The following is a 12,303-nucleotide window of genomic DNA, read 5'->3' on the forward strand; positions in this document are numbered from 1 at the left end:
CAATCCTGCATTCTGTTCATTTCACCAAATCTTCATATTCTAGGTGAGAATTATTTTCACAACAGTTTTGAGTCAGCCTTCCTGAGAATTTTGATTTATCCAGTCATCAGATGGAAAAGTCTTGAAATCACTGATGACCTGTGATTTACCCTAGAATGAAAAACTTCACATCCTGTTGGGGAACTTCTTGAACTCAAGATTCTCTCTTTTGAATGAGTCGCTTTCTTTTCATCCCTTTTCATCTTTCCATCTTAAGCAACTACATATTATTCATCCATATTTCAAAATCATCCTCATTCATTCTCTCTGGTGCTCTAACAAGAAAATAATTCCAGTTTTTTAAGTTGCAATCACAGCATATGTAGTACTTGCCTTTCAACAAAATAAATAAATAAATAAATTACAAATTAGAGAGTAAAGATAATTAAAACATGGATGGAATGCAGTGCATCTGTCAGAGCAACCTCTTCTATAGGTAACAACCTATCTAACATCTCTTTAAGGAATGTAGCTACTTTCCAGAGGTCTAAAGTCAAATGCATTGCCTTAGAAAGCAGCTCTAGAGCAAACCCCAGAGCTCTCTACTTGGTAATTTAAATGACTGACCATTCAATTTATGAGCATTCTTAGCAATAAAATTCAGCCTGAACTTAATAATAGCACATTTTATGTGACAACGATGACAATTACAATCTATAGTTACTGCAGTCACCCTTTGGTCCAGAGAAAGATGACAGTATTAATTACATACACTTGCCATTTGTCAGACTTAACTTGGCAGGCGATTGAGCTCTGAACCGTCTTCAGCTTGACTTCTACATTTTCCATTTTCTAATCCACTGGAACGAAGATAATTAGAACAGAGAAAAATGAGAGGCTTTCTTTCTCCTGACTTGTTTAAAGATGTACCCAACCCCTACCACACGTTAATGCATATTCGGTAACATCACAGTCACATTAAGCCTGCGCCACTCCAGTTAAGAATCTGTCTGCACTTACTTCTCAAAAACTATGCTGCAAAGGTACTGCATATCTCATTTATACTAATTTGTGTTGGATGAAATACAACATGAAAAGTCTCTCAGCCCATATGTAACTTTCATTTAATTCTAATATTTCTTACTATTTCTGTCTTGAATTCTCTTTTCCATGCCTGTAGAGACATCTCTAGCCTTCTGGAAAAGATAAAATACATTGATTTTCTTTTAAAATTGTAAAAAACATTTCTCTACATTTTTGTCAACTGAAAAGAAAATAATTGATTCCAATGTAGGAATCTATCTCTATTTAGAAGAACATGTAAGTACTTGCTTATTCTTTACTTAAGTATGCTATTCCGTGCAAGAATTCAAGGTCAAATTCTAAAGCAGGGATGAAGTATATGTACTAACATTTTCCCGAACTGTTTTTTCCATCTAAACAGTCCTTCCAAACAGTTTGTTTCTCTTGGACTGTGCAAACGAAAAATAAAAATAAAAATGTTAAATTGATAAATAAATAAATGAATACAAATAAAAGGCATTTGTCATTTTCCCTAATTCAACTCCTCCCAGGTAGACTTTAAAAAGGAAAAACTTCAAAACATGAGACTAAGTGAACAAATTTATATAATTTTATACTCAAAATAAATGGTTAAAACAGGAAAATGAGATGGAAGTAACACATCTTAAAGTTGAAAGACCTTATGAAGAAAAGGCTGTTCTTTGTCTTTCTTTTATAGAGATCCTTTGATGCTCACAGCTGCAGCACTAAGCACAGGTGAAAAACCCACCTGTCCTGCCTGCTGGACTAGCACTGATGTTCATCTGGTCTCACAAAGCAGGTTCGGAGGGAGGAATGCTGGCAAAATGTTAGTACCTTGTTCTCAGCCAACTTTGTAATATGAAAAGTTCAAGAGCAGATCAGACATGTGCCAACACTTTCAAAATAGAAGAAATACATCAATAAAAGAAGGAGAAGATGACCTGAGACCTCTTTAGGTTCCTTCAAGCAAACTTAAAATCTGGAGTGATTTGTAGGTAAAATCCACACTTAAATCTCTTCCCAGAAATGTGCAGCCAAGTGAAATGCTTTGCAACATCTTATTAGCAAGGTACTCCACATACTAAAGTTCACTCTTCAGCTTTAAACACTGAAAGGCTGTTCAAACATCAGTGCTAGAGTTTTTCCTTGGCCATCATTTAAGCTTCTAATATTGCTGTTTTGCATTTTCATATGTAACTGTTTAAAAATTCATCCTAGTTCTAGAGAATGTAAGGGTCTCAAAATTGTTCTCAGTATTGAAGGTGAAAATTTAGCTTGAACTAGTAACATTTATAGAAATATTGTCTATGCTGAATAAACTGTTTTGAGTAGATATATATGATAACAAGCACTGTTTATTTGTGGTTTGTTTGTTGTTGTTGTTGTTGTTGTTTAATTTGAAGATATAAAATTGCCATAATATGACATTTAAAAATATCTTGAGGCATTAATATTTAATTCATTCTGTATGTCTACTAAGGACATTAAGTAAGTGTGTCAGAGGAATTGTTGAGGAATAAAAAAATGAAAAGTAATCATTAAAAATGGATAAGTCCAATACTTGAGGCAGAACACTTTCAGGGCAGACAGATCCATAATCTGAAACACCCCTCAAACTGCCATGCTAAAATACCTCCACTTAACAATCAGACTGACTGGCAGAGCTTATCTGCAGTATTTTGTAACAGTTGTGGCTTACAAGGTAAATGAAATACACTAAAAGTATTTTCCCTTATTTAATTTAAATCCCCTATTACTGATGCTGCAGCTTTCCACTTGACACCCCTCCTATCATTTTGGCCATGATCTAGCATTGTTCCACAGAGACACACAAAAATGCTATGCCCATACAAATGTGCACAAAAACACTGCACAAAATTTCCCAGTAGAATGGACTGTGGCAAAAAAAATAATAAAAAAATAAATGCTGAAACATGATTTTTGCTGTGCAACCAAGGAAAATTGCAAAGCCCCAAAGTTATTCACTCGGTAGCTCTGCATGTACTAGTCTACAATCCCTCAGCATCCTCTGTAACAAACAGTTCCAAGGAAATGTTTTTTAGAGTTTCAAAAGGTTCCAGAAAAGATCTTGTTAAAGCCATGTCGCAAAGCAAAATGGATCTATAGGGAGATTTTCTTCTTCAGGTTGTATTGACACTTGCATTAGCATTCTTTTGTGTGGATAAAATAGTAAGATGTATAAATACAGATACAAACACACACATGCATATGTTTGTTTGTTTGTTTATACCATTCCACTAATAGTAACAGCAATGGTAATAATTATTATGGTTTTACCATTAAGCTTTTTTGTCTTTACAATTTCCAGTGTTCCTTCACTGTAAACAAAAATTTCCTTTGAGGACAGCAAATATTATACCTGATTGAAGAACACAAACAATATTTTGAAGCCTGGGTGTTTAGTGTCTCTCAGAAAAGCGTTCACATTCAGATAGATGCTAGCTTGGAAGGGCTTTTTGGACATAAGCAGTTCTCTGGTGTATGTGGCTGCCCCATGCTGCAGTGGCCTGTGGACCTGTTGCCCTGGTTTCAGACAACATCTGAGTGCTTAGATCCCAAAGAGGTAATATTCACACACTCCCCTTTCCTTTAAACAGAAAATTGTGCAGTGTGGCGGTTTATATTCCTACATAATACCTCGGAATAACACCTACACACACATTACATGTATGAAGAGGGATTTTCAGGAGTTCTAGGAGTTTGGATTGTTGCACAGAAAACTATCCCAATTTCTATCCACTTGCAGCTTTAACTCTTTCCATTAGTGGCTCAGCAAAACCCTTCATTTCCAATTTACTTTCAGATGCTTTGACTTTTTCTGTTCCACCTTCATTTTCCTCTTTCCAAAGGAATAAATTGCAGTTGTTCCCTCTTGTCCTAAAACCAATTGCTCAAAAGACAGGAGCTCACATAAGGACAAGGAGCAATCTTTCTGCCAGCTGCAGCCTTCTAGACTCATCCAATGCTCTTATGTATACAAAATGCATCTACAAACCACTGCAACCATAATATGACTAAGATTTATCTTGTCTATGTGGAATTTCCTGATCACTTCTACTTTATCCTCCTAAGCTGTATTTTCTGTTGTGCTTGTGACTAGTGAGAAGTCTTTTTCTTATCTCTCTGCTCAGTAAGTGTTCAGACAGTGTCAGTTCACTTAGTAAAAACAACTGTTGTCAAGTCCAGCAACACTGGATATGTTTCAAATTACTTAACCTACATTTTAAAAATCTTTTTAGTGGTGTTAGTATTTTCCACCAGACTCATTTGAGAAGGTCTGGGAGCTGATGATACATGTATATGTTGAAATCTAGAATCTCATGCAAATTCTTAGATCATCAGATAAAATGTATGGGGTTCTATGTTTAGTAAATACAAATCTAATTAACAACATACCATGTTTTAAATAGGATGTGTTATCTCAGAACAAAGTGAATAATTCAACATTTAAATATTTTGCCAGCATCTATATTTGTTTCCCTACCTCCTCTGACATCCTGATTTATTCAACATTTCCTTTATGTTTGTTCATACCCAACTGAACTTTAAGAAAACCAAGAATTTGCCAAGTTTTAGATACATTATTGGCTCATTATTCACAGTATATATATATATATTAAAAAAAAAAAAAAAAAAAAAAAAAAAGTTCCACTTTTCCTTAAAGGTTTCAGTGCAAGTTCGTATACTATTTTAACAGAATTTAGGTCTTCTCTGTAAACACTAAGATATAGCAGTCCTACTTCAATGTATTTATGTTTTTTATTCCAATATTCTACAATATTTTGAGATGTAACATTTATCTGAATATTAATTCATTCCCAGTTAATAATTCACAACAGTTCCACTAGTCTCCAGTGGAGTACATTTTGCCCTATCGATTTTTGTGCTTTGTCTCTACATAGAATTTTTCTTCATTCCTGTCTCCATTGGCATCCTGATAAATACATATCAGCACTGTTAATGTGCTTGCTGATAGTTCTATTTATTTTTTTTCTAGTTCTAATTGCATATACTTACAAAACACTATTACAATTGTTGTAATGTTTTCCAGTGGTGGACATGTTTTAACTCCTGTAGGTTTCCCATCTCATAGACCTGTTATAACTGCAATTTTTATTGGCATTAGCTCTATAGTGTTTCTCTGATATATTTAGCCTCCTCACATCTTTCCACTTTACAGTTTCTTGTTCTCTTAGTCAATGTCTAATATAACTGCCTGTGGCTTTCTAGCATTTTTAAGTGATTCATTTTTAGTGTATTCATTTTATTCTGAGTAATTTCCACAGGGTCTGAGAAGATCTCTCAGGTCCAATCTATCACCTTAGATGTTTGATTCCAATCAAAATTAAATCTCTGATAATGTAATCTGCCTAACTAGCATGATTTCATACCTGACTCATAGAATCATAGAATCGTAGAATCATAGAATATCCTGAGTTGGAAGGGACCCTTAAGGATCATCAAGTCCAACTCTCGACACCGCACGGGTCTACCCAAAAGTTCAGACCATGTGCCTAAGTTCACAGTCCAATCTCTTCTTAAATTCAGACAGGCTCGGTGCAGTGACCACTTCCCTGGGGAGCCTGTTCCAGTGTGCAACCACCCTCTCTGTGAAGAACCCCCTCCTGACGTCCAGCCTAAATTTCCCCTGCCTCAGCTTAACCCCGTTCCCGCGGGTCCTGTCACTAGTGTTAATGGAGAAAAGGTCTCCTGCCTCCTGACAACCCCTTACGAGGAAGTTGTAGACTGTGATGAGGTCTCCCCTCAGCCTCCTCTTCTCCAGGCTGAACAGGCCCAGTGACCTCAGCCGTTCCTCGTACGTCTTCCCCTCAAGGCCTTTCACCATCTTCGTAGCCCTCCTCTGGACACTTTCCAACAGTTTCATGTCCTTTTTATACTGTGGTGCCCAGAACTGCACACAGTACTCGAGGTGAGGCCGCACCAGCGCAGAGTAGAGCGGGACAATCACCTCCCTTGACCTACTAGCGATGCCGTTCTTGATGCACCCCAGGATACGATTGGCCCTCCTGGCTGCCAGGGCACACTGCTGGCTCATATTCAACTTGCTGTCTATCACGACCCCCAGATCCCTCTCTTCTAGGCTGCTCTCCAGCGTCTCATCGCCCAGTCTGTACATGCAGCCAGGGTTTCCCCGTCCCAGGTGCAGGACCCGGCACTTGCTCTTATTGAACTTCATGCGGTTGGTGATCGCCCAGCTCTCCAACCTGTCCAGATCCCTCTGCAAGGCCTTTACGCCCTCATTTGAGTCCACAACTCCTCCAAGTTTGGTGTCATCAGCAAACTTGCTCAAAATACCCTCTATTCCTACATCCAGATCATTTATAAAAATATTGAAAAGTACCGGTCCTAAAATGGAGCCTTGAGGGACCCCACTGGTGACCGCCCGCCAGCCTGACGCAGCTCCATTTACCATAACCCTTTGGGCCCTGCCCGTTAGCCAATTGCTCACCCATCGTATGATGTTTTTATTTAGCTGTATGGTGGACATTTTGTCCAGTAGGATCCTATGGGAAACCGTGTCAAAAGCCTTGCTGAAGTCCAAAAAAATCACATCAGCTGGTTTCCCTTGGTCCACCGTACGGGTGATCTTATCATAAAAGGAAATCAGGTTAGTTAGGCAGGACCTACCCTTCACAAACCCATGCTGGCTGGGACCAATGACTGCTTTGTCCCCCAGGTGCGCCTCAATGAGTCCGAGAACCAACTTCTCCATGATTTTACCAGGCACTGACGTGAGACTGACAGGCCTGTAATTGCTAGGGTCTTCTTTCTGACCCTTCTTGAAAATTGGCACAACATTTGCCAGCTTCCAGTCTACAGGGACCTCTCCAAATTCCCAGGATCGTTGAAAAATAATTGATAGAGGTTCCGCGATGACATCCGCCAGCTCTTTCAGCACCCGGGGATGAATCCCATCCGGACCCATGGACTTGTAGGGATCCAGGTGGAGTAGCAAATCCCGCACACATTCAGGGTCAGTTGGGAGTTTGTCATCCCCACCGTCCCGGTCCTCCAGCTCAGGGCACCCTGGGTCCCGAAGCCCATCATCGGCATTGAAGACAGAGGCAAAGAAGGCGTTAAGCGTCTCTGCTTTGCCTACGTCATCGTCTGTGAGGAGACCTTCCCTATCAAGGAGCGGCCCTATGTTTTCTTTAGTTCTCCTTTTTCCATTTACATATCTAAAAAAACCCTTTTTATTTTCTCTCACAGACACAGCCAGCTTCAACTCTAGCTGTGCTTTGGCCACTCGAACTTTCTCCCTACAAACACGAACAGCATCCCTGTATTCTTTCCATGACGCCTGGCCCTCCTTCCAGTAGCGAAACACTCTCTGTTTCCGCCTAATCTCTATTAGAACATTCCTGGTCAGCCACGCCGGCCTCCTGCCCCGCCTGCCTGACTTGCGATATTTTGGAATTGCCTTATCTTGTGCTTCTAGGAGGCATCGCTTAAAGAGTGACCAGCACTGATGGACATCGAGGCCTTCAAGAGCAGTTTCCCAGGGGACCTTACTGACTAGTTCCCTGAGCAGCCTGAAGTCCGCTTTCCCCATATCTAGGGATGAGGTTTTGGTGGCACTTTTCCTTCTGTCACCATAAATTTTGAACTCAACCACTTCATGGTCGCTATGACCGAGGCGGCCACCAATCACCACATCTCCCACCAGACCCTCTCTGTTTTCTAGCAACAGGTCTAGGAGGGCACCTTTCCTAGTTGGCTCCGTTAGCACCTGTACCAAGAAGTTATCATCTAGGTGCTTCATGAACCTCCTGGACTTGCTCGTGTCAGCCGTGTGGCACTCCCAGTTAACGTCCGGCAAGTTGAAGTCCCCCATAAGGACAAGGGGAGTTAATCTCGAGGCCTCTCTTAGTTCTGTAAAGAATAATTTATCGGCGCTATCATCCTGGCCAGGCGGTCTGTAATAGACTCCCACAACTACATCCCCTTTATTCGTTCGTCCCTTGATCCTTACCCAGAGGCTCTCAACTTTGCCATCGCCGACCTGAAGTTCCACACAGTCCAGCCCCTGCTTCACATACATCGCCACCCCACCACCTCGCCTACCCTGCCTGTCCCTCCTGAAGAGCCTGTAACCATCTATCGCAACACCCCAGTCACAGGACTCATCCCACCAGGTTTCGCTTATGCCGATGATGTCGTAGTTGCGGGACTGGGCCAGGACTTCTAGCTCATCTATTTTATTCCTCATACTGCGTGCGTTTGTGTAAAAGCACTTCAGGTGCGTCTCCTTACACTCAGCACCTTGTGGATCTGACCAAAGGACCCCACTGGCACACAGCCCCTCTGATTCTAGCGTACCATCCCTTAGGTCTTCACCGGCTCGCCTGGTTTTAGCCCCTTCCCCCTTCGACTCTAGTTTAAAGCCCTATCTATCAGCCCTGATAGACTCACTAAGTTAATGTCAGCCCTTGAAAGGGCCTGTTTCCTTGAGCAGTTTCATTTGAAACCTGTGTGTTTCCATTGCTTTTCTTTCCTTGAGAATACAGTATTCCTCAGTCTGACTAACTCATCCTGGCTTAGACTATCAAAGACATCTATAGCTCCAGGTCTAGCAATAGCTGCAGAAAGGTTAACTTCTCTAAATTCCCTTTCTCAAAGAGTCTATCTGCTCACATCTAGATGTCAAATCTTTATTTTATTCTTTCCCAGGACTCTGCTACATTGTTTCAGCTGCAAGGGATTTTAATATTTCCATTTCTCTTTTACTTTCCTTTCTCTTATTTCTTGTCTTCACGTTAGACACTTACTCTTTTCCAAGTATCACCTCTGGTACTATACAGTATTTAAGATTTTTAAAAAGGAGACTTTAGCTTGACATACAAAATAAAAAGCTATATACAACTGTCTGACACATGCCACCAATTTTTGCAGGCTGCATGAGCAGCCCTGACATGCACCACCTCAATCTGCTTAGATCTTAAAAGGCAATGACATACTCCCTTGCAGTGACAGTCTAAAGTTAGTATCTTAAGGACATGATGATTACCCAGAAACCCTGTGAAGTCAACAAGGCCCAATTACACAACACAGTGCTGTTGCTTAAGTGTCTGCCTGTTAGCACTCCCTAAAATGGGTTTCAGGAGATATTGGTTGATCAAACTAGGAAAACAGCTCAAGAGAGTTTCTTGTTATGATCATTACAAAAAATCCACAAGATTCTTCCTTCTCTACCTTCACCATAGAAAAGTGAACTCTCAACTGTAAATTGAGATAGTGAGGAAGAAAAGACAACTCCTATCTTCTTGTTTTAGGGATGCTACAGTCCTTGGAAGAAATTATTAAGAAGAAACAAACAAAAGAAGTAAAATTTTTCATATAAAACTTCTAATTTCTATTTTATCCTTAAGTCTTCAGTCTTTTATCTTGTTAGATGAAAAGTCAAAATTAGGCAACGATGAGAAGTCTGCAGTTGTTTTCATTGCAACCACAGGGCCAAAGGCATAGTGCAACAAATATTTTCACTTAAAAAATTGTCTTTCTGCCCAAACTCTCTCACAGATTTGAAAACACACACCCACACACACAAAAAAAAAAAAAAAAAAAAAAAAAAAAAAAAAAAAAGTGTATACATGGTTTCACTATAGTGTACACCTTGAAGTAAAAACTTCAAGGTGTACACTATAAGAAGACAAAAGGTCTTCAAGGTGTACACTTGAAGAAGACAAAAAGACAAATAATTTTTCATTAATTCTTATTGGCAGGTTGTAGGGAAGGAAAAGAAAGAGAAAGGAAAGAAATGGATTTGAGCTTTTATGTGTCATGGAGGGTAAACTTCAGAGGAGCTGAATTTAAAAGAGCATAAGGTATAATTTGATTGTCAGCTGCACTTTGTCAGACAAAGCAGATTTCTTCAGGCTTTAAACTTTCTCTGCAGTGAAAAGAGCAGATGGTCTTAGCCATCTTCATTCAGAGGTGAGGCTTATGTCTCAGAGGTGAATGTCTAAACTTGCTTTGCAACTCAACTTGTAACTACCTCTTTTTACATGTACAGTTAATTTCAAATTTTTTTTTTTTTTTTTTTCATAAATTTTCTCATGGACATGTCTGAATCAACCCCACAATTTCATAAGCACTGAAACCAAATCTGGAGCTTTTCAGTTATAATGGTGCTGATCACAGTTGTTTTCACTTTCAGGCCTTTTGTCATCTTTAGTTTAAAAAAAAAAAATGTCCAAAAAGTATCCCAAGATGCAAAAATTTTATCTTTATGGACAAAGAAAATTTTACTGGAAAATTTTCAGACTGCAGTATCCTCCTACCAAAGATTATTTTAGGTCTCTGAAATTTATTTATTTATAGTTTCATATTTTTCACTGATACATCACACATCCATTTAGAAATATACAAAAGCATATTATTTATTCAAAAAGTCAATAAGGACTGGATTCAAAACCCAGTGGAAGGAAATCTAAGGAGAGACTCTCACTTTTTTCAGTTGTGCATTGGATCAAATACTGATCTACTTTGTTAGGTGTCACACACACACACATACACACACAAATAATGTCCATTTACAATAGTAAAAACATCAATTAATGAGTAAACCACAGTGAACACCTAACAGCTCAGTGTTGCCAAAAGGGATAGTCCCATCATTTGTAGCAATGGCCCTAGAAAGCATGGGCATCATGTGACAACAGAAGCCTTTCTGTTGAAAATACAGTCACAGTCCCTACACGGCTGGGGATGATGGAGGAACAGAGAGGAATGTCTCACTCTCTACCTCTTTCCATTAAGGATGCCTTGCCTGATCTGTGCCTCTGCCATCCCCCAATAGGTCTCCCTTCCCCTTCTTCGTTTGCCATCCCCCACAGTTTTCTACTGCAGAAATTGTATGTAAGGTGCTTTCTTTTCCTATACAGTTGGATCAAAAAGAATGGGGATTGTAAGGAACATACTCATGCCTGTCTTTTCTGCTCCAGCCTTCTGTCACAGCAAGGTGGCCAACACCCAGGCAATGAGCAAGGCTAAAATTTAGATGCAGTAACTTCCTACCAGCTCCCGCTTCCCTCCTTGCCCTCTTGTTCCCACTTCCACACAGAACCTTACCCTTTGACTCCTTTATGAGTGGGTTTCAGCTCAGCAAAACAACCAAACAACCTTTCAGCTTAGGAAACTGTATTAGCTAGTCAAGCACCAGCAACAGGAATATCAGCCTGAGCAGTGGATGGACCAAAGAGGGGAAGCAATGAGACAAAGAGGGGCAGGATCACAACTCTCCAGGGCAGCTGTTAGATCAGTGACCTTTTCCAGCCATTCCACCACTCTCCACTTCAGCCCACCCTCACCATGACCGTTCTCAGCACTGAGCCATCTTGGCACTTTCCTAGCACTAAAAATATCATTCTTAGTCATTTTTTTTAGAGCAATGAGGATTTAGTGTATTTGGTATCCACTAGGAAGCATATTTCTTCTAGACTTGGAGAGAAAAAGAAGAAAAAAAAAAAAAAAAAAAAGGAAAAAGTATTTTTGACCAAGGTTTTAAGCTAATTATGATTATGATAAGACATTTCCAATTAGAAAACTTTGATAAATTATTTATCAAATGACACAAAGGCAAAGAGTTAAAATATTTTGAAGTTGTGCTTTCTCTTTTCAAAATAATTTATTGCCTTCAAAATTGCTCCTATCATACCTCAAAAATACAAGCTATTTCAGCTATATCTGTAATAATAGTCTTATACAATAACACCCATAACACTCGCATAAAAGGCTTTTTTTTTAAAGGTTTTCATAACAGTTTGATTTCTGACCTCTGCATTGTCACATGCCTTTGTCTTTCAAAGAGTCTTTATTACCAAGGTAAGTCCTAGCAGTTTCCCCCAACATCACCCCTCTTCCTGGGATTAAATTACCTTTGACTCCAAAGGGAATTTATTATATGTATATATACATATATATATACACTCACAGGAAATATTACTACCATTACAAAATACTAGACATAGTACACTTGGCCTCATAAAATGCTTCTAAGCCTGAACTTGACTGTAACTATAATCTCAGTTTCTCTAGCAAAACTCTTCATTTATCTGAGAACTGTAATCACTCTCCATTCTGCAGGATGCACTCTTAGATGTTCTCTCAGAACAATATTAGTTTTCACAGAATCACAGAATCACAGAACTGTAGGGTTTGGAAGGGACCTTGAAAGATCATCGGGTCCAACCCCCCTGCCAAAGCAGGTTCCTCAGAGAAGGCTGCCCAGGTAGGCGT

This window comes from Aythya marila, assembly GCF_965140915.1.
Source record: "Aythya marila genome assembly, chromosome: 2".
Taxonomy (NCBI): Eukaryota; Metazoa; Chordata; class Aves; order Anseriformes; family Anatidae; genus Aythya; species Aythya marila.